The sequence below is a fragment of the Bufo gargarizans genome, chromosome 2, assembly GCF_014858855.1.
Source record: "Bufo gargarizans isolate SCDJY-AF-19 chromosome 2, ASM1485885v1, whole genome shotgun sequence".
Taxonomy (NCBI): Eukaryota; Metazoa; Chordata; class Amphibia; order Anura; family Bufonidae; genus Bufo; species Bufo gargarizans.
Genome location: NC_058081.1, coordinates 130828491 through 130842948, shown reverse-complemented (window position 1 = coordinate 130842948; position 14458 = coordinate 130828491).

Below are 14458 nucleotides of genomic sequence, written 5' to 3'. Positions count from 1 at the left end.
ATGAAAAAATAGATATGAGCGTATTTTTGTAATGAACCACTCTTGCTTATTGTATTTTCGTATTTTGATTTGTTCTAGTTGGTTTATGTATGTTCACATATGCACCTTACATCATTGAAGAGGTCCCGCCTGACTGAAATCCCTGCCCTCCCTCTTGAGAGGCCAGGTGCTGATTACTTAGTAATTAAGCAAATTACTGCGATGACGCGGCTTCCTGTGCACTATAAGAAGGTGCCGTGACCTCTTCAGTGTTGGAAAGCCAGAAGAAGCGCATACACGCGTGAAACGGCTGTCGCTTACTTGCTCCTGTATCTGCAACCCTTGCACCCCCCTCCTGCCATGGAATAAAGTTACCTGCTTATCAACGGTGAGTGCTGCTCTTTTTGTTCTCTTTTTCCTTTTATCCTATATGCTCAATGCAGCTACAAGCTGAGCACCTCCGTGAGGCACCACTCCTTGGCAGTCGCATCCTGACAATTTTAGGTTTGGTGTAGTGCCACTGGTTATCTGCTCTACATTTTACATGAACTTTGTGTGGGCACATTCTGGGAATAACTAGCTTGAGGGGGGACATTACAGACACAACTACTGTGAGAGTACACTAAGTGGGCATACCTATTGTGATGTGGCACAGTGTGGGCATAACTACTGTAAAGGGGTAGAATGTAGGAATAACTATTTTGAGGGGTACCAAGGGAACTGGCGGGATTGTGTGTGTATAGATATGCATTGGGCGGTGTTAAAGGTGTGGCTTAGAATTAAAAAATCACATCCATTCCGGTAGGGATTCTGACAGAGGGGATCATGGGAGACCTGGTTGTGATGTCATAGGAAATACAGTCTCCATAGAGGGCGCATTTATGTGACCACTCTCCCAATCTCCAGAAAGAGACAGAAAAAGAGCGCAGGTATTGTATATTAGTAAGTTGCAGGGTCTGGCAGGGGAAGCACAGGGAAGGAGAAACATAATAGACCTGGATAACCCCTTTAAATGTGCAGCACATAGTACACTTAATTTTTCAACACAGCACACCTTCATCTGGCAGAATTTCTCATCTGACATTTGTGAAGTATATATGGCTCAAATTCTGTCGGACACCATGGTGGGGAAGAATCTGTGACTTCTTCCCATCTAACGCCAGGTCTAAAAAAGTGGGTGTGACATGGATGGGGGAGAGGATGGGCCCGACAAGCCTATCTCACTCATCATTTAGAAAATGGTCTAAATTAGTGTTGGTCAAGCAGCAAAGTGCTCGGGTGCTCGAGTAGAATTGCTCGGGTGCTCTACCGAGCACAATGTAAATCAATGGAGAACCCAAGCATTAAACCAGGCACCCCTTGTTCTGAAGAGAGGAGGATGTCTGGTTCATAGTAAAAGGTCAGAAATTTATGGAAACACCACCAAAATGGTTCGGGAAATGGAGGGCCTCATTCACATTGTGGTACAATTGTTCAGGTAGTGGGACTCCTACACTCATAAAGCCTATGCACTAAGGGAAAGGGCTGCCAAAAATTACAAGGAACCGGTACTCCAAAACCCCCTTTATTACACATAAAGGAGGGCATCATACACACCCTTGAAAAAGTTTGATTAATAGCCTGCTGGTGACCCTCAAAAACATTAGGAGCAAGGGCCTGCTGGTGACCCTCTAAAACCTTAGGGGCGAGGGCCCGCTGCTGATCTGACCATCTAAAACATTAGGGGTAAGGGTCTAATGCTGAGCTGACCCTCTAAAACATTAGGAGCGAGGGCAACCTAATAAACATGGTGATATGATAGTGGAGGAGGACGAGAAAAGGAAGATTGAACCATATATCCTTTTTAGTGGTGGAAGGGGTGCATGGGAATACAGTGTATTCAATACACCATAAAAGCCACATTTAGAGTGACTTTATGTTCAGCCACTTTCCTTTGGTGGAGAAGAGAAGTTAGGGGCAATCCAGGCCTTGTTCATTTTTATAAGAGTCAACCGGTCAGCATTTTCAGTTGACAGGAGGATGGGCTTTTCAGTTATTATGCCCCCAGCAGCAATAAATACCCGCTTTGACAAAACGCTGGCCACCCAATTGTTGTAAGGCACCCAAGGATTACTGAGGATGCTGACATGGTCTGCTACGTACTCCTTAACCAGCTTCCAAAATGTTTCCCTCCTTGTGACACTAGGCTGTGCATAAGGTTGAGGGTGCTGGTGGGGTGTCATGCAACTGTCCCAGGCCTTGGAGAGTGTTGCCCTGCCTCTGTTGGAACTGCTATGTGTTCCCTCGTCACCCCTCCTTGGTTGGCCATGGAACTACGTACTCTGCAGCCAGAGTTGTCAGCTGGAGATTTGTCCACAAGGACCTTCTGGTATTGCACCATTTTGCTCATCCTATCCACCACAGGAATGAGAGATGAGAAGTTCTCTTTGTAGCGGGGGTCAAGAAGGGTTAACAACCAGAAATCGGTGTTGGCCAAATGCGTACGCCAAGGTCACATGAAAGGCAGCCTAACATAAAGTCAGCCATGTGTGCCAGAGTCCCAAAAGACAAGACTTTGCTGTCCTCATTAGGAGGATGACTCTTAATCTCCTCCTCCTCTTCCTCCTCTTCTAACCATCCACGCTGAACAGATGGAATAAAACTTCCATGGGTACTACCCTCTGTAGCGGAGGCAACCGTCTCCTGCTCCACATCCTACTCCTCTTCATCATCCAATTCACAGTGAGAAGACGAACTGAGTGTGGTCTGGCTATCACCCTGTGTACTTTCTTCCCCCACTTCCACCTCTTCCACATGCAAAGTGTCCACCTTAATTGTGAGCAGCGAGCATTTGAGTAGACACAGAAGTGGGATGTTTACACTGATAATAGTGTTATCACCTGCTCACAATCTGTGTTGATTTCTCAAAGCTGAGTACAACCTCACAGATGTCAGACATCAATGCCCCTCGTCACTTGTGAAGAATGGAAGCTGACTGGAAAGACGACGACCATGTTGCAGTTGGTATTCCACTACTGCCCTCTGCTGCTCGCAAAGCCTGGCCAACATGTGGAATGTCGAGTTCCAGTGTGTGCTCACGTCGCACAACAGTCAGTGAGCTGGCAATTGCAACCGCTGCTGCAGCGTTGCCAGACCTGCAGAAGTTGTCGATGACTTGCAGAAATGGCACACACGTGGGGCACCTTCACCAGTACTTCAGGCAAATTGGGGTAGGTTTCGAGAACCTGCTGAAACCCTAGGTTGAATATGTGGGCTTGGCATGGTATGTATGTGAGCTTGCCAAGCTCCAAAGCCACCACCAAGTTATGGCCATTATCAGACACAACCATGCCTGGTTGTAGGTTGAGTGGCAAGAGCCACAGTTCAGTCTGGTCCCTTATCGCCTGCCACAGCTCTGCGGTGGTGTGCTGCTTGTCACCTAAGCAGTAGTGATGAGCGGCAGTGTTCATATTCGAATTTGTGATATTTTGCAAATATTTTATTGAATATTCGTCGAATATATGCGAATTCGAATATTGTTATATTCTACACTCTATTTTTTACTTGAAAATCGGCAAGGTAATGATCGCTTAATATGAGAATATAACGCGATCAATACAGCGTGGGTCAAAAACTTATATATAGCACCATATAAAATATTGCTATATATTCTTTTTTTAGAATATTCTTATTTTTTTTCCATCTGAAGTTATGATTCCTCCCTGCTTAAGTTGCTTGTGGGCCAATGACTCATTGGCCCACAAGCAAAAAGTAGGGAGGAATCATGTGTTCAGATGGAAATGCTGAGTATTCGAAAAACGAATATATACCGTAGCACTATATTCAAAATATTAGCAAATTCTTGAAGTGACAATATTTGCGATCAAAATTCGTAATTTAAATATTCGCGCTTAACACTACTAAGCATATCAGTTTAAGCAGGGCCTGTTGCCACTTCCCCACTGCAGTGCTACACTGCTTCCAGCTACTGACTGATGGCTGACTGGTGCTGCAAGATGATAATTCAGAGGAGGAAGTGGAGAATGAGGCGGAGGAGGAGAAGGGGGGGGGGGGGGGTTACAACCACTAATGTAGGTGAAGGCAGAAACCCAGATGGCAATAGGCCCGCAATCTTTGGCGTCGGTAGCACCTGTGCCATCCCGGGGTACGATTGGCTCCCAGCCTCCACAACGTTCACTCAGTGTGCCATCAGGAAAATGTAGTGTCCCTGGCCAATAGCATTTGTCCATGTGTCAGTCGTTATGTGGACCTTCCCAATAACTGAGTTGGTCAGGACACAGGTGATGTTACAGGACACATACAAAATATTGGTGGCTGGGGACAGAGTTCTGCGAGACAGCCACCTCCATCAGGCTGCGGAAAGCCTCAGTATCCATAAGCCTAAATGGCAACATTTCCAGGACCAGCAATTTAGTGCTATTGTCTGTGGGTTGGTGGCTAGGTATTTGCACTTTCGTTTAAAGGTCTGGGTTATAGACATCTGTACACTGCGCTGGGACACAGAATTGAATGTGCTAGCTGATCCAGGTGCATGGCGGAGGCATCCAGGCCTGCGTCTTGGACAGTGGATTGTCCGGCACTTAACACAGGGGAAGAGGAGGCAGTGGTGTGACCCGCAGACACTGGTTGTGGACCCAGGTGTTTGGTCCACCTATTAATGCTTTGATGCCATGTGGCGGATCATGCTGGTGGTGATGCTAGTGTTCATTTTGGTACAGCATAGTTTGCAAATGACAAGTCTTTTATCATCTGCACTTTCCTCAAAAAAACACTGCGGAACACCTAACTCTTGGCAAGAAAGATTGCCACAAGGGGGTGCTCCGGGGAACAGTTATAGGCCTGTTTGGTGTGGCCCGCCTTCTTTCTTTTGCCACCCCACTACCTCTTCCAGCCTGTTGCGGTGCTGTGGATCCCTCTGTACTGCTGTCCTCATTCGGCTTACCACCTTCCCAGGTTGATTCAGTGACTTCATCGTCCAGCACCTCCTCTTCCACTTCCTCACTCTGGTCATCCTCCTGTCTTGTTGACCTAACAACAACCTCAGTTATTGACAAATGTGTCTCATCCTTATCATCAACCTCTTGAGACACTAATTGCGGTTGACTTATTGACAACTGTCTCATCATCATTTTCCATCTAGTGAAACACTAATTGCCGTTCCTCACCGGCATCTTCTTCTGACTGTGGATGCTCCAGACTTCGGGAATCGGGGCACAGGATCTCCTCATGTCCCTTTTCAAGCGGGCTTGGCAACAGGCCCAAATTAAGTAATGGTGATAATAACAGCTCCTATCCGAGTGTGGGATCACTTGTTTGCCAAGATTCTCCATGGTGGGTGGAAGGAGTATCAGGGTGAGGATTCTGTTGACCAGACTCTTGGCTCCTGAGACTGGACTTTGTGGAAGACAGGGTGGTGCTTAACTGACTGGAAGCACTATCTGCTGCAATCCAACCGACCACCTGGTCAGTGTTCTGACTTTGAGAGTGGTGTCCTGCGCCACCCTGCAAACTGAGACATGAAGCTAGGTATCGTGGATGAGTGTATTTCTTGTGCTCTGGCAGCAGGCACAGTTTCACCGCGCCCAGGGCCATGGCCTCTGCGTGCAGCATAAGCAGCCACTTCCCCATCCCATACTGCTCGCCTTGCACATATTAAATAGTATATATGCTTTGAAGTATATCACACGTACAGTAGTGCAGGTCTTGTAAGTGTATGCGCAATTAAAGTACACAGAATGACACAGATATGTTTAAAATGCGCACACATTAAACAGGAGGTATAGTGCAAGTAATGTCGCTGTCACCACCACCTAATAAAAAATGACACTGAATGAATGTCACTGATATTTAGGATGCACACACGTTAAACAGGAGGTATAGCGCAAGTAATGTCACTGTTACCAGCAGCTAATAAAAAATCTCACTGAATTAATTTCACTGATATTTAGTATGGGCAAACGTTATACAGGAGATGTAGCGCAGGTAATGTCGCTGCCACCAGCAGAAAAAAAAGTTTGATTGAATGTCACTGATAGTTCGGATACGCAAATGTTATACAGGAGATGTAGTGCAGGTAATGTAACTGTCCGCAGCGGACACCATCTACAGAAAAAGTACACTGGATGTCACAGATATTTTTAGGCTGTGCACACGTTAGACAGGAGATGTAGCGCAGATAATGTCGCTGTCTGCAACTGCCAAGCAAGCTATTTAGCGTAGGTTGCGCTAAAAATATATATTTCTGCCAGATGCAACTACAGTCCTTAAATGGAATTTTAGGTTTCTAACAAGTTTTAGCAATTTAGTGCAGGGTGCACTAAAAATATATATTGCTGCCACACACTATAGTCCTTAAAAGGACTTTTGGGTCTATAATAAGTATAAAAGCTAAAATATTCCTATATCACTCCCTACACTATCTCTCCCTTCAGCTCTCCCTGACTAAGACTGAGCCAAACACGTGTCATTGGGTGCTATATAGCACTCGATAATGCGTTCTGGCCAACCAATCACTGTAATGCCAGTAGCCAACAAACGTGCGGGGAGGAGACTCGAGCATCACGCTTGAGCACACACGGTATTCGGCCGAACACCACGATGTGCCAAGCATCGCGATGCTCGAGTAAAATTAGTGTTCAGCCGTGCATGCTCGCCCAACACTAATAGATAGATAGATATAGATGCACATAGACAGAGACACACATACTGTATTTTCTTCAGGTAAGTCTGCACAGACTGTTGTATAAGGGTTATATAGTCTCTGATACTTCCCTTAAAAATAATTAAAGAAGCAGCAAACACCTAACTATTGAAGAGATGTATTTATATGTAAGCCGTCATGTTACAGATGGTAAGCTGGTGATGAATTATACATCAGTGAGTGCACAAAATACTCTTTTTATTATGGTAATTTCACATGTATCAAAAGTCTTATTTGAATCTTTTTCACTTCCTATTCAGAGTTTTAATATTTTACATTCTAGAGGACTATTATGGTGTTTTCTGCTGACTTTTGATGGATGCAGGGATGAGTTTAGCTATGCATGAAGATATAGTGCTCAGCAGGAGGCTCTGAGAATGTAAATTTACTATTGTATTGCATAGCTGTGCTCTTGACTGTACTGCAGAGAAAATCATTTATCCTTCAACATCCTAACTGCATATATAGTCATTAGAAGAATACTGCTCAAATGTCTCATTTTGGTAATCTGAAAATAAACAATTCTCTACTTGTAAGCTCAGTTTTATAGTCTCTTAAATAGATAGTAAATTATTATCATCAGCAGCATATCTAACAATAATCTATCTATCTACAGTGGGATGCGAAAGTTTGGGCAACCTTGTTAATCGTCATGATTTTCCTGTATAAATCGTTGGTTGTTACGTTAAAAAATGTCAGTTAAATATATCATATAAGAGACACACACAGTGATATTTGAGAAGTGAAATAAAGTTTATTGGGTTTACAGAAAGTGTGCTATAATTGTTTAAACAAAATTAGGCAGGTGCATAAATTTGGGCACTGTTATTTTATTGATTCCAAAACCTTTAGAACTAATTATTGGAACTCAAATTGGCTTGGTAAGCTCAGTGACCCCTGACCTACATACACAGGTGAATCCAATTATGAGAGAGTATTTAAGGGGGTCAATTGTAAGTTTCCCTCCTCTTTTAATTTTATGTGAAGAGTAGCAACATGGGGGTCTCAAAACAACTCTCAAATGACCTGAAGACAAAGACTGTTCACCATCATGGTTTAGGGGAAGGATACAGAAAGCTGTCTCAGAGATTTCCGCTGTCTGTTTCCACAGTTAGGAACATATTGAGGAAATGGAAGACCACAGGCTCTGTTCAAGTTAAGGCTCGAAGTGGCAGACCAAGAAAAATCTTGGATAGACAGAAGCGACGAATGGTGAGAACAGTCAGAGTAAACCCACAGACCAGCACCAAAGACCTACAACATCATCTTGCTGCAGATGGAGTCACTGTGCATCGTTCAACCATTCGGCGCACTTTACACAAGGAGATGCTGTATGCGAGAGTGATGCAGAGGAAGCCTTTTCTCCGCCCACAGCACAAAAAGTGCCGTTTGAGGTGGGCTAAAGCACATTTGGACAAGCCAGCTTCATTTTGGAATAAGGTGCTGTGGACTGATGAAACTAAAATTGAGTCTTTTGGCCATAACAAGGGGCGTTATGCATGGAGGAAAAAGAACACAGCATTCCAAGAAAAACACCTGCTACCTACTGTAAAATATGGTGGTGGTTCCATCATGCTGTGGGGCTGTGTGGCCAGTGCAGGGACTGGGAATCTTGTCAAAGTTGAGGGACGCATGGATTCCATCAGTATCAGCTGATTCTGGAGACCAATGTCCAGGAATCAGTGACAAAGCTGAAGCTGCGCTGGGGCTAGATCTTTCAACAAGACAACGACCCTAAACACTGCTCAAAATCCACTAAGGCATTTATGCAGAGGAACAAATACAACGTTCTGGAATGGCCATCTCAGTCCCCAGACCTGAATATAATTGAAAATCTGTGGTGTGACTTAAAGAGCTGTCCATGCTCGGAAGCCATCAAACCTGAATGAACTAAAGATGTTTTGTAAAGAGAAATGGTCCAAAATACCTTCAACCAGAATCCAGACTCTCATTGGAACCTACAGGAAGAGTTTAGAAGCTGTAATTTCTGCAAAAGGAGGATCTACTAAATATTGATTTCATTTCTTTTTGTGGTGCCCAAATTTATGCACCTGCCTAATTTTGTTTAAACAATTATAGCAAACGTTCTGTAAATCCAATAAACTTAATTTCACTTCTCAAATATCACTGTGTGTGTCTCCTATATGATATATTTAACTGACATTTTTTATCGTAACAACCAACAATTTATACAGGAAAATCATGACTATTAACAAGGTTGCCCAAACTTTCGCATCCCACTGTATCTATCTATCTAGCTATCTATCTGTCATTCAATTATATCTATCTATCTATCTTTTTATTTGTGTGTCTGTTTATCTATCTTTAAAAGAATCAGAGCCGTATTTTTAATTAGGCACTAAAAGACACATGCCTAGGGCAGCAGCCAACAGGGGGGTGCCACTTCAGAGGACAGTTTTCTTAAAAAAATTAATGAATGAATTAGTTTTTTACACTCCTGCCTTCAGGCATCCAGGTTGTGTGTTTGTGTATGTGGTGGTGGGGGATTAAATGGTGCTCTGCCGCTGCACACTACAACAGCAGCATGACTTTCCTGCCTGTGATGAAGCTGTCGGCTGCACCTTAGCCCCTTAGTGACCAGCCTGTTTTCGGCCTTATTGACAAAGCATTTTTCCTTTTTTCATCATTGCGTTTCAAGAGCTATAACTTTATTTTTTTCCGTCCTTTATAGCTTTATGAGGGCTTGTTTATAGTGGGAAAAGTTTGTAATTGTGCCATTTTGGGGTACACATAACTTTCTGATTAACTTTTATTAACTCTTTCTGGAAGGGAGATGGGAAAAACAGCAATACTGCCACAGCATTTTTACATTATAAATTTTACGGCGTTCATTTTTCGGTATAACTTTCATCTCTTGGCATCACTGACCTGGCCCTCTCCTGGATCACATCATACCTCACAGACCGGATGTTTAGCGTCTCCCACTCTCTCACCACCTCCTCATCTCTTTCCCTCTCTGTTGGTGTCCCGCAAGGCTCTGTCCTAGGACCCCTGCTCTTCTCTATCTACACTTTCGACCTTTGGACAGCTCATAGAATCCCATGGCTTTTAGTATCACTTTTATGCTGATGACACACAAATCTACCTCTATGGCCCTGACATCACCATCCTACTATCCAGAATCCCCCAATACCTATCTTCCATATCCTCCTTCTTCTCCTCTCGCTTTCTAAAACTTAACATGGACAAAACAGAATTCATAATCTTTCCCCCATCCTGCTCAACCACCCCAACAGACCTATCTATCATGATCAATGGCTGAACACTCTTCCAACCAAGTCCGCTGCCTTGGAGTGACCTTGGATTCTGCCGTCTCCTTCTAACCACACATTCAAGCCCTTTCCACCACCTGCCGCCTCCAACTCAAAAACATCTCCCACATCCGTGTTTTCCTCAACTTTGAGTTTGCAAAACTAATTGTACATGCCCTCATCATCTTCCGCCTAGACTACTGCAACATTTTCCTCTGTGGCCTTCCATCTAGCACTCTCGCACCTCTCCAATCTATCCTCAACTCTGCTGCCTGACTAATCCACCTCTTACCCTGTTACTCCTCTGCCTCTCCCCTCTGCCAATCCCTTCACTGGCTCCCCATTGCCAAACAAATTCAGTTTAAAATACTAACCAATACATACAAGGTTCACAACCTGTCCACAACCTGTCCCCTCCCTAAATCTCTGAGCTACTTTCCTGATACATCCCCACACGCAATCTCCATTCCTAACAAGACCTCCTCCTCTTATCACCTCTTCCCACAATTGCCCCCAAGATTTCTCCTGTGCATCCCCCATTCTCTGAAACTCGCTACCCCAACATATCAGACTCTCACCTACAGTGGAATCCTTCAAAAGAAACCTAAAAACCCACCTCTTCAGACAAGCCTACAACCAGTGACCCTGCTGCCTCTATACAGCCATGACCAGCTTCACCCGTACCTACTGTGTCCTTCTCCCATACCATGTAGATTGTAAGCCCTCACAGGCAGGGCCCTCTCTCCTTCTGTACCAGTTTGTAACTCGTCTTGTTCATGCTGAGTACAATTGTCTGTATTATGTATGCATACCCATTTTCATATGTATGCGCTATGGAATGAATGGTGCCTTAATAATAATAAATAAAAATATCTATTATCTGGGTCAGTAGTTTTTTGCAATAAAACACCCTTTTTTTTTTTTTTTTTTTTTGAGAAAAAAATATTTTTGCATATCGGCTTCCCAAGACCCATAACTTTTTTATTTTTATTTCTATGGAGTTGTGTGAGGGCTTGATTTTTGCGGGACGACTTGTATTTTTCATTGGTATAATTTTGGAGTAAATTACGCTTTTTTATCTCTTGTTATTAAGCTTTTTGGTGGCAACTCAGAATAAATTAGCAATTCTGCCATTTTTTTTTTTTTGGGCGTTCACTGTACGGGATAATTTACATGATTTTTATGTAGTCCAGGTCATTACAGACGTGGCAATACCAACATATGAGGAAGTTGTGCTTTTTTTTGCATTTTTGTTATTGAAAAACGTATTTTTAATGAAAAAAATGTGTAATTTTTTTTATTGAATACATAAGTTTCTTGTAACTTTTTTTTTTTTTTTTTTTTTACCACTTCATATCCCCACAAGGGGACTATAACACACAGCTTTTTGATTGCTTTTAAAATGCAATGCACTATCCCTATAGTGCATTGCATTTTAATGTCAGTGCTATTCTGACATTGACCAGCAGGCTGCGCCAGAGAGGCACAGCCTGTTGGAAACTAATTAAGGCAGACTTGGGGCCTTCATGGACCCCAGCCAGCCTTCACATGATTGCATTTACGGGGTGCCGATGGGAGACAGAGGGAGTCCGCTGCCTCTGTCACTAATTTACATGTGTTGGGCACCATTGCCCACAGCATGTAAATTGTTAAGCAGCCCAGATCAGCACTCTTGCCGGTCCGGGCTGTCAGAGCAGGTCCACGGCTCTCACGTAAAAAAGTGGCGGCCATGCATGATTAAAGAGACTCTGTCAGCAGTTCTGTCATATTCTGCTCCTTAAGTGCAATGGAGGCAAAGCTTTACTGTGCAGGTCCACTGCACCGAGATACTTCCCAGCCCCTCCCCTATGCTGTGAGTGACAGTTCTATTGTTCTCCTGGATGCTACAGCTGTCACTCAAAGAAGAGGAAAAGGTCTGTAAAACAGCTTAATACGGAGATCAGAGAGCACTTCGCTGTCAAGCTTTGTCTCCATTTCATTTAAGGAGCAGAATCTGGGAGAATAAAACACTATTCATGCTGCCCCTAATTATTAAAACTCCACAAAAGATACACTTAGCCTGCTCTAGACAGCACCTACCTAGTGCTGTCACTAGTTTGGAACGGTCAAAACTGCTGACTCCCTGCTTTATTTTTAACCTTTGCGTACAGTATCTTTGTGGTTTGCAGAGGTTTCTTGTGTCTGTTTGACTAATCTCTTCCCACTGATATCAATGGAGCAATCTATAAATGTAGTGCTAGGAAGTTCCAGAGATGACTGAATTTCCTAAAATTAGTTTCTGTCCAAATCCGCATTAATGTATATCAGTATTAAATGCCTGGACTCTCTCGGGTCAAACTTTGATTCTAACAAATTAATTTGCTCATCTCTACTAGGAACCTTTTTCAAGAACTGTTTCTTATCAGAATTGCAACAGCAATGCTACCGGCTTTACTGGTGATGAACACACAAATAGTCATTCTCTGCAACTTGTCCTGATGTACAATATATTTTTGTGGTTTTCTGTAGAATAAAACTCTCCCCGTTGAGAAAAAAAAAAAAAAAAATAGCAAGAGTGACCTTTCACATCCTTTGTTCCTAGCATCAGCATCCCTTTATTCCACTGCTATGTGTTATGTTTACGAGGTGATGAATAGTGATGGACGAACATCTGCCAGGACGGTTCGCGAACGCGATCAAATGTTCGCGAACCCCCAAGTTCGCGGCAGGTCCCATTCATTTTAATAGCAGGAGAACCTGAAAAACCTTCAGCTCATATTTACAGCCAAGAAATAATTACTAGAAGTGCACAAATAGTCCCACAACATGGACAGTGACATACCAGATGCATTATTCAAATTTGCGATCTCCATTAAAAAAAAATTGAATGCAAAATATCGACAATATAATTTTCGTGTACGCACATGCGCAAATGCACTATACAGTACCCAAATGCACTATCAAGAAAGCATATTGGTATGTAACACCCCGCTTCAATCAGTTTTTTGGGGGGGCGACTGGTATCACACCAGTAGAAATTATTTGTTCCAATAACGCTTGTCTCTCTATATATCGCAGTATCGCAGCAGAAACGCACACAACTGCCGCACAATACAAATGCACTATAATATACTTTCTAACATAGAAAGTATATTATAACATTGTACAAATGAAGGCAAACCATTAGAATATACATGAAGATACAACATAACCTTTAATAATGTTACTATGAGGGTCCATTCACACATCTGTAGGTATTTTGCGGATCCGCAAAACAGGGACACCGGCAATGTGCATTCCGCAATTTGCAGACCGCATATCGCTGGCACTATAATAGAAAATGCCTAATCTTGTCTGCAATTGTGGACCAGAATAGGACATGTTCTATTTTTTTGCAGAAACGGAAGCACGGATGCGGAAGTGCGAATCCGCAAATGCGGACAGCACATTCCGTCCCCATTGAAAAGATATCCTTCAAAATGAAAATAAATCAAATTATTAAAGTTAAGCAAAAAGCATAGATGTGTTATAACAATAACAAGTGCTCGGTGGCACTAAATCAGGTGCTCGGCGGCACCAAATCAGAAACCATATGCCCTACCACAATCCGGGGGGTTCCAGTGCACATCCATGAATCCAGGAGGGAAAGCAAACACCATCTATCCCTGGGCTAGATAATGATGTATTGAAGAACAGGGTGGGCAAAGAACTGTCCCTGATATTGCCCTACAGGGGGGTGCTATTCTGGCCCTGATAGCCTAACCACAGACCACCCGCCCTGATAAGAGCAACCCTGTCCGGAACCTTACCCTATATAAAAATGGCCCTAGTAAGCCCCTAGCCCCTAGCCCCTAGCCCCCTGACTTCCAGGTGATCACTATATACATCTATGTGTTTTTGACTCATTATTAAAGTATTTTATAAGTATATCGCACCCCTCTGTGTATCACACATATCGATAGCACACCTATACCAGTCCATAAAAGGACTTTTGTTGCCCTATTAGCTAGCGTTTGGTGTCCCTAACAGTCTGTCCCTGCCCCACACAGCAACCTCTCCCTACACTGGCAAAACACTGAATGTAAAATGGCAGCCAGATCGGGTTTATTTATAAGGTAGGGGGTATGTCCATGTGCTGAAACGTCTTGATTGGCTGTCCTTGACCCATGACACATCCATCAGGTGGTACAAGTTCTTCACAATGTAAAAGAATATGGCGGGCAAGAATTTCTCCATATGTTAGCATTTTCGGCGAATCGCAAACCGCAAAGTTTGCCGCAAAACGACTGCCAGGCGAACTGCAAGGCCATCTCTAGTGATGATACGGCATAGAGAATGATGTAACATCATAAGAAATTATATTAAGAGATTGCTATTAGTGTAGTTGTTTAAAGCGCCCGCTACGATTTGGACCGCACAGCAGCAGTGGAAAAGGACAGGGGAGGGGAGTAAACGGGCGGGCAGAGGCGCACGGAGGGCGGAGTTATCAGCCGTTTAGGAGGTGCCTGCCTGGGGCTCCGAGGATTGA